The sequence below is a fragment of the Peromyscus leucopus genome, chromosome 6 (assembly GCF_004664715.2).
Source record: "Peromyscus leucopus breed LL Stock chromosome 6, UCI_PerLeu_2.1, whole genome shotgun sequence".
NCBI classification, from domain to species: domain Eukaryota; kingdom Metazoa; phylum Chordata; class Mammalia; order Rodentia; family Cricetidae; genus Peromyscus; species Peromyscus leucopus.
In genome coordinates, this window is record NC_051068.1 from 86,610,146 (window position 1) to 86,626,331 (window position 16,186).

Genomic DNA, 16,186 nt, shown 5'->3' on the forward strand with positions numbered 1-16,186 from the left:
ATACATACCTGTGTGTATCTATCTGTTACAATACTAGCAAGAAGATAAGTTTGCATAAATAATGATGGGTATGTGAATTTGCCTTTGTTGTAAGGATGAGGGCAAAGAATAATTAGATCAGCATAGTCTCTTCTCCTGATACAGGAGATGTAGAGTCCATAGATTGTAGTACAGCCATTCAGAAACACTGATTACAAAGCAAGATTACTTGAGGACTAATAACATTTTTAACCAAGAAATTTAAAAAAATAAAAGTTGCAGTATCATAAAAATAAAACAGAAGGAAGTCGAGTAACTGTCTATGAATATAATGATTAAGACATGCCTTGTTTGAAGCAAGTTCAGTTGCTGACTTGAGAGGCAGAAGAAATGATGAGCTCAGTTATATCAGTGCTCACTATACAACCTAATAGTTCTCTGAGTATAAGTGTGTATTGTTGCAGTGAGGATTATTTTACTATGGATGTGCTCTATCATTGTTTACTTATGAGGGCTAAGAGGCACTTATATTTAAATATTCATACCTCGTTTCAAGAACATAATGTCTCCTGGCTGAAAAGTTAGCTCAGTGTGGGAAGGTGCTTGCTTTCTAAGTCTAATGACCTATGTTCAGTCTCTGAAACCGATATAAAGATGGAAGCAGAAAATTAATTCACCACACGAACATATCCTCTGACCTGCATATACATACTGTGGGATGTACACACTTGCACACACATGAGCATCATTCACACATGCAACAATGAAAATAAACAAATAAAATTTGAAAAAAAAATATTTTAGAAGGGAATTATTATTTATGAGGGCTATGAAATAAGCACTTTTATAATTTAGGATCATAAAAGTATGTCAATTCACATTTTCTCATAAAGAATATTTAGTTTAGCTTCATGTTTGCTTATACAAAGTTTCAGAGATGTTAGTTTTATACTTTGAGGATGATAATAAGAAAAATTAAGATATTTGCACAAAAATACTTCCAGGACACAATACTTAATGATTATTAGAAGGACTCCTGAGTGGCTTATGGTAGAAAGATTTAAAGTGTAGACACAGTGAGCAGAGATAATATCTGTCTGTATAGCAAGCAAGATGGAATGGTTAAGAACTGAGCAATTCAATATGTATGAGTTGTTTATATCTAAAGTGTACTATCTAATACTTTAAGGTGAAGATTGCAAATTCTACAGAATTTGAAAAAATTGTGAGATATTTTTTTTCCTTCAGACATTTTCTTTATTATTCTTTTGTATTCTCTATTCTTTATTTTCCTGGTAATTTTCTTCTCTCATTCTTGATGTTTTCCTTCTAACTCTATCTTTATTCTTAATGTTTTCCTTCTAACTCCTCTATCTTTATTCTTGATGTTTTCCTTCCAACTCTATCTTTATTCTTGATGTTTTCCTTCCAATTCTATCATTATTCTTGATGTTTTCCTTCTAATTCCTTCTAACTCTCATTCTTGATGTTTTCAATGTTTATTCGTGTAAGAGATATGTATAACATGTTGCTTTTTACTTGTATTCATTGTAATCATTCACTTGAAAAACAGAATGTAACCACATTATAATTTTTATATTGCCTGAAAGATTTTACTGGGGTTATAAAGGAAAGAATAAAGATAGAATTAAAATGAGTTAAAAGGAAAACATAAAGAATGAGAGAGTTAGAAGGAAAACATGAAGAATGACAGAGTTAGAAGGAAAACATCGAGATATTTTTAGGTATAAGTATTTTTAAAAGAATCATATCACCCTCTATATAGACATAAGTATACACAGGAATAAATGCATTATGGTTAGTTTTCTTTTGTCTAGTTATACACTGTAGCCTAAGCTGGTCTAGAATCCACTATGTATACAAGTATGGACTTGGACATATGGTAAAACCCACCCTTCTTGCTCAGCTTCGTGAATGTTTGACTGGTAGACACAGTCATACCAGGCCTCAGTGACTGGTTTCTAAACTCTTTAGATTAATAGCAGTTCATGATCTTATTATAATTTTAAACCATGAAGAAGAGTGAAATTAAGTTGATCTTATTATATCTTATGTAAATTATTTCATGTTAAAATGCACAGTGTTTGCCTACAGCTGAAACTTTTGGAAGCATTTTTTTCAGTTGAGTATCCCATCTCTCAGATGATTCTAGCCTATTTCAAATTAACATGAAATTAACCATCAAATGCAAAGCAAACCCTGACCACTTATTCTTCCTACTTAAAATTGGTATTTATTAGATTATCTTTTGAATGGTAAAAATATGTTATTGAAAATGTAATTAAACATATAGACATGATTTTTTGGTAATCTGATTTGCAAATATTTGTGTGATAACAGCCCTCAGTTATCGGAGTGAATTCTTACATAAAAGTGTTTTCTTTGTGGATTTCTGGGGACCTCTCTAACACTTTGCTTCTTTCTATTCCCATGTGGTCTACAATTATCATGGTCTTTTATTTCTTGTTCTCCTTCTCTGTTCTTGATTCTGCTGGGATCTCCTGCTCCCCTAAGCTCTCTTTCCCTCAAACCTTGCCCTTCTTTACCCCCACTCAAGTCCAGGTTGTTCGTGTAGATCTCATCCATTTCTCTGTCATTGGGCAATCCCTGTGTCTTTCTTAGGGTCCTGTTTTCTAGGTAGCCTCCCTAGAGTTGTGAGTAGATGTCTAGTCATCTTTGTTTTACATCTAGTATCCACCTATGAGTGAGTACATACCATGTTTGTCTTTCTGAGTCTGGGTTAACTCACTCAGGATGATTTTTCTAGATGTATCCATTTGCCTGCAAACCTCATGATGTCATGGTTTTTCTCTGTTGAGTAGTACTCCATTGCGTATATGTAACACATTTTATTTATCCATTCTTCAGTTGAAGGACACTTCGCTCAGCCTGGGAGGAGGGGACTGGATCTGCATGGACTGGATCTACCAGGTTGAACTGAATCTACAGGGGAGTCTTTGTCCTGTAGGAGATGGGAATGGGGGGTGGGCTGGGGGCAGGGGTGGGAGAGCGGAGGACAGGGGAATCCATGGCTGATATGTAAAATTAAATTAAATTATAAAATTGAAAAAAAAAAAAGGTGTTTTCACCAAGGGCAAAAGTGAATGAGGAAAAACCCACAGGCTTCAACTCTTTGAAAAGAACTAGCAACAGCAAAGGAATACTGAGGGAGGGAGAAAGGGTCGGCTCCATGGAATAGCACAGCAATTGGTTATCTAATACTAAATGTAAGTCTTGAAAACATATATGTGTTTAGATACACACCTATATGAATGTACCAACAACTAAAGAAAAAATGCCACAGATTTTAAAGAGGGCAAGAAGTTATATGGAAAGATTTGGATAAAGGAAGGAAATGGGGAAATGATGGAATTACATTATAATCTCAAAAATAAAAATAAAAAACAAGTAAAAAGGAAAACAAGTTTATGGGATATAATTAAATTCATTTGATTGTCTGGAAAATCAACTTGGAATGCATAGTCACAGACTACAGCTCTTTGGAGACTGTGTGTATAGTCTGAGGAGACTCAATCTCAATATGCTGTTAAGTCTCTTGTATGTCATATTTAGTGTTTATCTGTTTCTCTGTTAAAAGCAAAACTTCATCAAATGAGACTTAATGAATGTATTCGAGCAAAGAGTGAATCATGAGTTTGATTGACAGTGCACAAAATCACCAAAAGTCAGACTCAGTAGAAATCAGAATCAGCAGGGATTCAGGGAGCTACCACAAAAAAATGGTCTTTAAGGGTCAGAAGACAGAAAAAGAAAGGATCTTATTGGTTACAGGTAGGCTTTTCTTGTGTGGTTGCATATGGCGGACTAGTGGTCAATCATTATTAAATGGTTGAAACTCAGTGGCTTACTACAAAAATAAACTTCTAATAGGCTCATTTACTTATGGTATAGTTTTTAGCAAAGGCACTTAGTGTACTATCTTTCAGGTTTACATCCTTCATTTAATTGAATAACCCCAAACAAGGATGTAAATGGCAGATGAAAAACATTGGACGATTTTGTCTTCCAGAGGGAAGTCTTTGTATTTGTGCCTTCCTTCAGCTTTCTTTTTCTACTCTTCATCAGTAAAATTTTGTTTAGAATAAAATAATCAACTTCTGTGAGTTTCCTATAATAATTGTTCTTTACAATAGTAGAAGTAGTAAGAAGCCATCAACTAAGTAGAATATGGCAGAAGAGATCTTATCCAAATTTTTTTTTTAAAAAAAAATAGCAACATGCTTTGAAATGGTTACAATACAAAACACATGTACTTAAGTCATTGGCCCAGAACTTTTTGCTAACAAATATAAATGGGAGATCAAAAGATTTCTATAATGAGAAGACTGAATATTGTAACGATATTGCTCCATGATAAGTTATTTAGAGATTAATGAGACTCTGAATAAACATCGTGTCAAATATTTATTTTAACCTGAATTAATGATTTGTGACTGCAAAGAGAAAAGTCAGAAGGAGAATATGTTAAAGACAAGTATGGAAAACTAATCCATCCAGCAGAACTGACTCATGTTTACATGCAATGGTTACTTTATCTTTCAATGTAGCTGCCAGAGTTGACTCACGTAATAGCAGAGGTAGTTGTTTTAAAGATTAAGTAATAGGATTAAAGAAGAAAACTGTCAATTGCCAGATCTAAGTACAATTGTAACGAATAACTTCAAGTCCCTGAGATATTGCTCAATTGATAGAGGGCTTACTATCAACTGATAATAAGCAGGGGCCCTGATTTTGATCTCTAGTGTTCCATAAACTGAATACTTCAGGAAGTAGAAGTAGGGTTATCAGAAGTTCAAGGTCCTTGGCTTGACTGACCTCCCTGGCTGCATGGCAAGTTAGAGGTCAGTCAGCAAGAACAAAAGAAAAATATTAAAGCCATTCCTAGGGAAAAAAAAATAAGTACAACAAAGCAATCACTCCCTTGCAAGGACAATTTTACAGATGTTTCATTATTGCCTACCAAGGATTGATTATTAACTTATTGATGTATTAGCTTAACAGTTCAATGTAGTAAAAATGCATACACTTCAACACAAACATCTGGAAAACTCTCATTCTTAAAGACCTAAAAATTTATTTTGTACAGATGAACATATATTAGCTTTCCATGTATGAAGCCCTGGTATCTACTTTGTCTCCCTGTCTAAATAGTCTGACACTTATGGAAGCTGAAATCAGTCTTGTAAAAAAAATAAACTATTTTCATTAATATATTTTTAGTGATTACTGATGGAAACCTGTGTCCACTTTTTCCTATCAGGACTGGAACACTGTCTAGTTTGAATCTGTACAGTATATAAATCTTAATTTATAGATAATGTATACTCAATGAAACAAATGTATGAGTAGATATTCAGTAAAAGAAACCACTTGGACTCTGATAATAAATGTTATATAAGCATACTATCCTGAAAGTTAAACATAAATATTCTCACCATATTTTGCAAATTAGGAACCACATTAATCAACTAAGTTCACTTCAGTTCCAACCCTATGGATTTCTGGTTGTTGGAATTTATTATTCTATTAGACAAAAAAGTTGACAGATAAACTCACTAAACAGATTTGTAAATATAGAGTAACACATGATACAAAAAATATATCACATTAAAAAACCCATGAATGAATACATATTAAAGAAGTACTTACCAAATCACTTTGGAAATGCTGGATTTAAACCTGGGAAAAATCTGGCCTGTAGGATGGCACTTGTCTCCAAGCCTAACATAGGACTAGACCTGCGTTATATCCCCTGGATCATATTTTGGAAGAAGAGTAAAACCTTCCATAAACGGTCTTTTGACCTCTACATTCATGCTGTGTCACATATCCCCTAATCCTCATTGAATAAATAAATAAATAAATATTGTCACTTTCTCTTCATTTTTTTTAATTTAAAACTGAACTGAATGATTACATTTTCCTACCAAACAACAGGTCTGTTCTTTGAGTTCTCAGAACTTTCTCTTGAGAATTTTCTTGAATTTCGTTTAACTTTGTACTTACAACTCAGAGAATTTGTCTCCAAGAAGATACTGAACAAGCTTAGGAGACCAAGTCACAAAAGTTAAATTCCAGAGCTCAACTTGTCTTCTTTGCTGAGTCTTCTTTCAGTTTGTTTAATAAAACAGACAGTGAAAGGGTAATACAGACACGGGGTGAGGTCTGAATGGGTAAGTGAGCTTGCCGTGCAAGCCTGATGACTTGCCCTGAAGTCAACATAAAAGGAAATTTTAATCCTCTGAATCTTAGCATAACTTTATAGGGAGAAGGGAAGTGTAGGCACTGGGATTTCCAGGAGCTGGCAGGACCGCTGACTCGGTAAGTCTGTAGCAATACACTGTGCTAAACAAGGAGGAAAGACAAGGAGTTAAATCTGATGATTGCCCTCTGTCTGTCAGACACATGTGAAGTCTCTCCATCAGATACTTCCACAATGGCATGTTCCTGGACATACCTACACACATAAATACACAGACACACATAAATTCACATTACACACACGCATATGGGATGAACAAATTAAGAGTATGAAAAGCCACATGTATATGCAAAACGATTAAGACAAAAATTAAAAAGTCAAGAAAAAATGATATCAGTAATCAGAAGGGGAGATGCACATAATTGTATTCAGACTTAAGGATATAAGTCTATCTATAGTGGAATATTAGTGATGCATCTATGAGAATCTTTACTGTATTAGTTTTTGTTTGTTTGTTTTGGGAATATAAGTAGAATGAGGGAAATAGTATCAATATTTCTCAAGTATCTTTTTAAATACTACTCAGATATCTTGAGTATTTTGATAACTAGATGAATGGGACAGAGACATTCACCCTGAAAACCAGCAGATACTGTTGTTATCGGCTCGTTTATCATCTGAAGTTCTTATAAACAGCCAAAGCAGAAAATCTATTTCTCTCTTGTGAGAACCACATTCTTTTTTCCGCTGTCTTGCTTTCGGGGGAAGTCTCTACAAATTCATTTGAAAAATTGGTTTGTCAGTATTACACTTCAGTTTTGTGGGCTGCTGCTATAAACAGACAGGTAATTTGCCCAGGGAAATGGTGGGTTGTGTGGCAGTGTCTGCCAGACTAACACCTAATTGAGGAAGCTGTAAGTCATTCAACACAGAACTCCCTGTTTCAAGCCAGCATTAGCAGTCAATGGAATAGGAAAATAGAACATACTTTGCTGGTATTGTTATTCTGAACAGAATGGATTTCATAAGATTTACATACCACCTAAGATAAAGTTCTCTGGGGAATGCCCAGAACTAAAGACTTCTAGGTCCAACATTTAGTGAGACATTACCTCCTTTATGCACACATATGTGGTGGCTCCAATGCTGAAGAGCTTAACAGAGAGAGAAGCAGAATTCTAAAGTGCTGTAATAGAGACTCAGGAGTACAAGATTTGGGATGGCCTTTCAAAGTTCTCCCCCTTGAGGAAATTTCCATGCTTTCTTATATAGTACAGACTGGTCTACAGTGTAGGCACTTTCTGAAATGGACATGTGCTGACAGGAGTTCATCTAAGGCATATTAGCAGCTTTCCTGAGTATAAATGATGAAATGAGAACATTAGAAACACAAGAAAGGATGTCTAAAATAGAGCAACACATTGACTTAAGGTCATATTTGTGATTCAGACCTATTTGCTTTGTTATGGAGTTCTAAAGACATTGGCTGTGGTATTTCATTCAGTCTCTAATCCTTCATAAACCTACAAGAGAAAAACATAATGGGGGCAACTAACCCACACAATATTGCCCATTCTAACATTTTTTTAACAATTCTCTAGCATTTGTGGTTGCTAGGTTACTTCTCTAATGAGACATGCCAGAACTTCAGTATTGAAGCCCCAGGAATGCTACTCAGTAGACCCTGTAAGTCTATTATTATTACTCACTTACTATGAAAAATGAGACAATAGGGACAGAGAAAACAGAGGATGCTGTCTCTGTCACTATTGTATAACAGAGGTTGACCTGTTAGGACAATTATATAGTTAATTATTTTCACTATTTTGACTGTGTGTGTGTGTGTGTGTGTGTGTGTGTGTGTGTGTGTAATCAGAAATGGCATATATGTGTATACATATCTGTAAGGGTGTCTGTGGGAGATACATATTAACATTTGAATCATTTGACTGAGTCAAGGAAGTCCTACATTTACTTTAACAAACCCGAGCTGCCATATTCTAATACTTGAGTGTCCCAACACAATAAAGAGTCATAAAAAATTACAAATATATTCTTTAATCTGAGAGAATACTTCCATTAGATATTGTATTTTTTTCTAGACTTTTCAAACTATGGGATTTATACCTGTGTCCCAAAACCTTCTTATTTGCAGAATTCCCCCATTCCTTCAAGCTTGAACTGGAATCCTTGGTGGTGAAGCCTTGAGACTAAGACTGAATTAATTATTCCACTAACAATTCAGTTTCTGTAGCTTTGCAGACTAAATTTTGTGAGGTTTCTCAACTTCCATAACAATGTGAACCAATTCATACTACAAATATATTGGATCCTGTTTATCTATAAACTATTGCTTGCCTATCTACACATACACAGAGAGAGAGAGAGAGAGAAAGAGAGAGGGCGGGGGAGGGAGAGAGGGAAGGAGGATCATGTTTTATTCATCTATCTGCACTTTGATCATCCATTAATCATCTTTTAATTTCCTTAATCTTTTTGCTTCTCTTTCTCTGCAGACTCCTTCCTAATACAGAAACTACCTTGCTGCCTGAACTGGGGTGCGTGCGTGCCAGCTTAAAGTTTAGCAGAGGTTTTGTTGTTCATACGTAGTGGAGACATTTTTGCATCTGGAGAAGGAATCTCTAAATATTCAAAGCAGATAATATTGATGCTACAAAGTATAAATGCCTGAAGTCTATTACTAAGTATGAGGATAAGTGAGGATAGCCCTGTTCTGTCACCTGACTGCCTCATGCTGGACAAATAGCATAGTAGAATCATCAGTAGTTTATTGCAAATTTTTTTTTCATTGTGGGCTAGAGCAAGTCACTCTTTTAAAAAACACCAGTAACAAAATTTGATCTAATGGTTTGACATTTGGAATATAGTCTATAGCTATCAGAAACCTCAGGTTTGTAACAACATATCTTACTATGAACCGTGTTTTATAAATGGATCAATATTGAGCTTCTCTGTGACTTTATGGATCTCAGCTCCAATACTGCATTCTTGACTCCCGGGTAAAGTAAGACATCTATACATGATCTTCTACACAAAATATACATTGCTAGTGAGTTTTCTGTGCTCACAGAGTGTAGCTATCTGCCACTTAATATTTATGAGATGTTTATCCAGAATGTCACAGGATGTTTATCCAGAATGTTTATCCAGAAATTCAAGATTTTTGCTTAACATTTATGCTTCTAGTAGTGAGGCTTATATTGCTGCAGCACCAATTCAAGTTTTCATTTAATGGGGTTTAAATATCTTGCTAATAAGAAAAAACATACATTTGTATACTATTTCATGTGCTCCACTACTTCCCTCATTCCAATGTCTTTAGCAACCTCTCTTATACTTCTGTAACTGATCCTGTACAGCTTAGCTATATCTTATAGCTTTGGGGGTAATTTTCAACTTCTTATTTTGATGTAGTTAACACTTTCTAATCTACATTATATTACACTATTTACCAATGTTTTCCTATTTGTATAAATCTTGGGAATTAAATATTTGTCTTTTCAAACAGAGACTTTGATAGTCTTCAACCATAGGGAAAGCCTCAAACGTTGGACCAGTTTTATAGATCTTGGCACATTCAGAGGTACCTTTGTGTGACCCTGGGATTATGTATGCATGTTCATTGTATGCGCATATATTCTTTCCTGTGTGTGACTATGGACAGGATGTATTATAGTATACATATATGTGGTGGTCACAGGAAAACCTTGAGTGTTTGTCTTAGCTGTTCTCACTATTTAGTACAGGATTTCATGTTTTTGTTGCCAGTTTATGTCAGGATAATTGGCCAAGTAGCTTCCAGGAAGTCTCCCATCACCACATTCCATCACACAGTAGGTAGAGAAATGAAGCCACAAACATGCACTACTCTATCCAGTTTTATGTGTTTCCGGGTATTGAACTTAGGTCCTCATGCATGAGAGACCCACTTTACTCACTGATGCATATTACCACCCCTGGTTCTATTATCTCTGTCTCCCTCACAGATCATTGATTACATATTTTTAATCAACTGACTTTAAAATTCTGATACTCTATAATACATATAGAACATTGTCTGTGATATATAGAACATTTGAGCCATAAAACTACTCATAAAAATTTTAAGAAAACTAAATTCATGCTGAGTATATTGTCTGAACACATTTGTCTAAAGTTTACAATTAGTAGCAGAAGGTAAATTAGAAAATTCACAAGTATGTGGAAATTAAACAACATTCTTTTAAGGAAGTAGAGAATTTCAGAGTCTAATCAGAATATATTTTTAGAAAAATGAAATAGAATGGGCTATACTAAAAATTATGGGATGTAGCAAAAGCAATTCTGAAAAGATGTTTGTGGTGAGAAATGCCTGTATTTAAAAAGAATGATCTCAAGTCACTCACATCTCAAGGCTTTAGGAAAATGGGAATCAGCTAAACCTAATGTTGGCAAACAAATAATAAAAATTAGAGCTGAAATAAATGTGATAGGAACAAAAAAGAAAATAATTTTTAAAAACTTAACTAACTTGTTTGACAAGGCAATATTTTAAAGCTTGTGTGTTGGTTAGCTTTATGTCAACTTGACACAACCTGGAGAAATTTGAGAAGCTGAGGCCTCAATTGAGAAAATATCCTAAAAAGTTTGTCCTGTGGGCAGACCTGCTGTGAAATTTTTATGATTAGTATTTGATATGGAAAGACCAAGCCTATTGTGAACAGTGCCACCCTTGGGCAGGTGGACCTGAACTGTATAAGAAAACAGGTTAAGCAAGCCTCAGGAGCAAGCTAGTAAACAGCACTCCTCTATGGTCTATCTATCACCTACCTCCAGATCACTGGTTTGTATGAGTTCCTGTCCTACCTTCTGTCAGTAGTAGACAGACAGTAACACAGAATTATAAGTTTAAATAAGCCCTTTCTTCCCCAAGCTACCTTTAGGTCTGGGTGTTGATCACAGTCTTTCATCACAATAGAAACTCCAAATAAGACATCTATTAATCAGAATATTAAAGTAGAAAAAGAAAAAGAAAAAAGGAAAGACATAGGTTTGTCTCATTAATATAATCAGAAATGAAAGAGGACATTATAATGGAATTTAAAGGAAGATGATTTTTAATTATTCTTCAACAACTAGAAAATCCAGAAGAAACAGACAATTTTTTAACTACATAATCCACTAAGGTTAGTTACTGAAGAATTGTACATCTGAATATACTACTGACTGTAAAGGGATTGTATCAATAATAAAATCTTACAGAAACATAAAACAAAGTAGAATTCAAATGGACATTCATCCTACTGGCCTCCTACTGAATAAACACACTATGTCCAGATCTGACAACAGCCCAATATGTGTTCACTGGAAGTAAGTCTTCTCTTCTGCATTCTATTCCAGTTCTTTGCCAGCAATAAAGCTCATAATTTCACAACTACTTTTTTAGCATTTGCTTACTAATGGAATCTTTTTTGCTTCTTGTTCAGTTGTTCAAGTGGATCCAACTACAAAATATTCTGTTTGCCTTGGAGCTTGCAAATAACTCTTACTTTATATTTCACAGGAAAGTAAATTAGAAAAGGAAATTTGAATCAGAAACTGAAGTGGTACTAATAATTTTTAGCAGAAGGAGAATGTAGAACTGTTTAGTCATTGCTGTAGAATATTACCACAAGTTCCCTTCCCCTAAACAATGAAACTTTTTTCTATTATGGTTATTAAAACTTCTGGAGGGGAAAGTCCTCATATATTCATAAGAACTAAGCCTACTGAAACCAAATTGCTAAATTTTTTTCCTTAAGAAGGTTAAAGAACAAAATCTTTTTTTTTTTTTCTAAGTTAGAGTCTTCTTTATTCTTGTGTCTTATCCTTTTTGCCAATTCTAAAGTCAAAGACAAATCTTCAGATGTTTGCCCTGGTACTGTAATAGTATTGTTTTCTACGCCTATGATTTCCTGTGTCACACATATGCTGTTACACATGATTAAGCTCAGAAAACAACCACAGTATGCTAAACCTTACAACAGCAACAAGTCCATTGTGCCATGCACACTTAAATATTTACAAGTTCTAGAGACCTAGCACATGGACATCTTTGTTGGGTCACTTTTCTGTGTCACAAACCTTTATATTTGTGGTTTTTCAAGTATAAGACTTAGGACCATTGCTAATTAATACTTTCTGTGACATTTCTAACATTCTTGGATATTTCTGGAAAAGTGACTGGTTTTGCAACATCACCAAGGTTTCCTTATAGTTAAATAATAATAAATCATAGGCATTATTTTAATATATATAAAGCAAAGTATATATTACTTTTCTAGTCCTGTATGATTTAGGCCCAATCATTATAGTTTTTAAAAATAGTTTATGGAATATTTAGGTGATGCATTGTTTAAAATGACTGTTTTGGACTTTTTTTTGCATTTTCTATAGTACAGATATATAAAAATATAATTTTTTCTAGATGAAAATTGTGAAGCAAACCTAAGAATTAAAGTGAAACATAATTAAATAATAAAACAGATTATGTGTTTGTTTGTACATTTGTTTATTTATAAGATTAGCTGGTTTTGATAACCACACAAGCTTTACTCAGTGTTGACTGATTTTAGTTTTAATCTATTATAACTATTAAATTTGCAAGAGATTGTGAAAACATGTCTAAAGACATGGAAAGTTAATTTTAAGGGTTTTCTAAAGTATGAGCACTATTTTTCATAGTTATTTTCTATTCAGAGCCATTAAGAGACAGGATAATAGATTCTGCATGTTGAGTGACCCATGAAAGATCACATTATCCTTGTGATGTGCTCCAGTGGTATATGCAAAATCTACTTCCTGTTGGGAGCCAAAGAGAGGAGCAGACAAGAGGATATATCAATTCCATGCATGCCTTTATATTGTTCTCAAAATGAGACAAAGACATTTCATGAACTTTCATAACAGTGTTCGAAGGTTTAATTATTTTACCCTTAATCTCTAATTTGCACAAACTAGAAAGATTTGCTCATTTGACACTGGTTAAAATTGAGGTCAAACTTAACATTAAAAGTCATGTCACAGAAAAATCAAAAACTTTCATCCTCAAAGGATTGACTAATAGAATATCTAAATCCAAGAAACTGGAAGAAATATATATATATATATATATATATATATATTATATATATATATACACACATATATATATGACTCTATATATGACTAAGACTTGTAATGAATACATATTTAAATGCCATATTTTTATTTTCCATGAAGAATGACGAAATGTATTCACTTTAAATTATTAACAAAAATCTGAATGTAAATGTATACATGGTTTAATAGAAAATTAGCTCAAATAGATCAAAATTTTAGCAATGAATTTAACAAAACTCAAACTAAAGTTAATGATAAAATCGGAACTTTAAATACAACATTCACTTTTTAAAATTACTACAGATATGAAATGTAGAGAACACTAAACTATTTTTGAGAATAATTCCATGCATGTGGATAAAATTTCTGACTAAACTTACATTTATTTTTTATTAATTAGATAGTTAAGCTGTGTAATGTTCTTAAAATATCATTGCATATGATTTATTTCAGTTCCTGGTTCTCAGCTAGTGGAATGTGAGAACCTCTCCATGCAAATTCCCTTCCCACATCTACATATCTTTTCTGGCAGCATCTTCAGCTCACAAGATGAAAAGAATATTGAAAACAATTGTGTTTCAAAACAATAACAATCATTCCATATAAAAGCATAAACATTAATCAAGTTCTAGCAATTTCATCATGTAGACTCATTCATATAACACAGATAAAACATTGAATGAACAGGAAGAATTTACATGTCTTTTAAGTTAGATGGACTTTTACAATATATCAGCACTATGGTTTGCAAACAATGAGGTAATGTGAAGATATCTTTGTCTATCTTACATTTTTCTACTAGAATACTTAAAACAGGGTAACTTACAAAACACAATTTTTTTTCTTTTTGGGGGAACCTTATCATTCTAGAATAAGGATGGATTGGGAGGCCCACAGCGTGATAGCTCCTTTTTGCTATATTGCCTCATGTTATTAGGCAGTTAACAAGAGAAAAATGATAAAATATTAGATAAATGAGAGAGTGCAATTCTAAACTAGCTGTCACAGGCTACTTATGTGATATCATGGCAACTTGTGTTGGTGTAATTGACACAAGCTCCTCATGATCCAGTCACCTCTTAAAGATCTCAATTATCAACATAGTCACCTTGTAAATGAAGTTTCCAATCTGGGAACCCATTCAAACCACAGAAATTGCCTGTGAGCATACATTAACCCTTCTTCCTTCTACAGAATTTATTAAGGGTATTTACTCCACAGTGAGAATCCCACGAAGTTTTATGTTTATTATCTAATAAAATGATTTATTTATGGAGTCATTGTAATCATCTGACAGAGAACCCATCTTTAACACTCATTAAAACTCTCAAGGAGAACTGTTAATTTATGAATAATATGACAAAATGTTACCTGGATGAGCAGAAGCATTATATCATTAATATTTTAATTAAATATATACAAACATGCATAAAAACCATGTAAATATTTTGTTTTATGAGAATTAAAATATAAAATTGTTATAATAGTTATCAAGGCATTGTACTTTGTTTAATGCACTGTAATACATTAGTAGAAAATCTATTTCATCTGAACACCTGTAAAACGTTTACTTTCTATGGCTTTTATTATTTTGCATATTGTGCAGAATTTTTATTTTTTCAAACAGTTTATTTTATTTTAAACTCAGGATTATACAATATTAAAATCAAGACATAATTTCAGCAATGAAACTACAGTCAAATTTTTAAGAAGTTTGTTCCAAATAATATTATATGTTTTCTACCAAAGAATATTATTAATCTAAAGAAAAATTTTTTCAACAATACAGCCATATTTTGAAATGCATAAATGGCCTAAGAAATATATAGTACAATACACTTTTCAATTATGCTTCCTGAGATTGGAATATTGTCTCTTCTAAATTTATATTTTCTTTATACTTGTTTTTTTTATTTAAAAACTACACTTAAGGACTAGTTATAATGATTTAATTTCAAATTCTTATATTTTAGGCAGAGAAATTAACAAATGATTTAAATAATTAGCCAACATAAGAAGACATAGTACAGAAAAATTCACTTCCTGTAAGGTACTGGAAAAGTGAAGCAGGGGATGTGCAGTCTTTGTAAGAATCACCTCCGTCTGCTATTGAGAAGGGTGTTTGAGGTAAGCACTCCTTAGATATATTTTACTTTCCATAAATTCAGATTGAAAGACATCTACTTTGTTATTTAATAGTTTGCAAACTAGGAAAGTAACTCAGTAGATTCAGTTAGCATGAGCATTAGTTATTGAGAGGAGCTAGTGGTCCTGTGGGACATTTTATTTATTTATTTTTAATTTAATTAACATTTTAAAATTTTACAAACAGACCACAATTTCCACTCCCTCCTCTCCTCTAGTTACCTTCCCCAACTACCATCTACACCCACTCCCTTTCCATTCCTCCTCCATCTCTATTCAGAAAGAACTGGCTTGAGCAAAGCATGGCACATCAAGTTGAGTTTCTCCCACTGTATAAAAGCTGGACAAAATAATCCAGCATGGAAACAGGTTCCCAAAAGCCAGCTAACCATCAGCAACAGGTCCTGATCTCACTGCTAGGAGCCTTATAAAAAACCAAGATATACAACTTTCACACATGCAGAGGGCCTAGGTCAGTCCCATGCAGGCTTGCTAACTGTTGGTTCAGAGTCAGTGTGCTCTGACATGGGTTCCTCTGTCATGATCTTGACTCTCTGTGGCTTGTACAATTCTCCCTCCCCGTTCTTTAGGAGGACTCCTGGAGCTAGGCTCAGTGTTTGGCTGTAGATCTCTGCATCAGTTACTGGATAAAGGCTCTGTGGTGACAATTAGGATAGT